The sequence below is a fragment of the Myotis davidii genome, unplaced genomic scaffold (assembly GCF_000327345.1).
Source record: "Myotis davidii unplaced genomic scaffold, ASM32734v1 scaffold609, whole genome shotgun sequence".
NCBI classification, from domain to species: domain Eukaryota; kingdom Metazoa; phylum Chordata; class Mammalia; order Chiroptera; family Vespertilionidae; genus Myotis; species Myotis davidii.
Window position 1 is genome coordinate 347,039 of NW_006300164.1, and position 424 is coordinate 347,462.

The window sequence follows — 424 nt, forward strand, 5'->3', positions numbered from 1 at the left end:
CCAGCTCGGCCAATGCTTCCCGTGGAGCCACACCCCCGGCCGGAGGTCCCCTCCTGCCTGGTGAGACCCTGCATAACTCACCAGGGGGGTGGGCACAGAGCTGCACGGCCGAGTGTGGGCCTGGGGTCAGTGGGGGCTTCCACCCCACCTCTCAGGGCCTCGTCCCCACCCAGGAGGTCAAACAGGGTGTGGGGTGCTCAGACCCCGAGTGACCTAGAGCTGTACAGGCCTTCCGAGGGCCACCCCCAAGAGGTGCCGACGCAGCACACACCACGGGGCAGCTCGGGGACCCCCACCTGGGGTGCATGGTGGACTGGCTGCTGGGAGGGAGTGGGTGAATCTGCCCCGTGGACGCTCCCTCCTCCCTGCAGAGGTCTGGTGCTGGGGGAGGCAGGAAGTGCACGGCTTGGAGCCTGCCCCCCTG

The 424-nt window shown here is 69.1% G+C and overlaps 1 protein-coding gene across 1 annotated transcript in view; it reads right to left on the bottom strand.

The window, feature by feature from the left end:
• The window catches only part of KCNT1 (potassium sodium-activated channel subfamily T member 1), a 61,207-nt gene that overhangs the window by 42,845 nt on the left and 17,938 nt on the right, over positions 1-424 (bottom strand).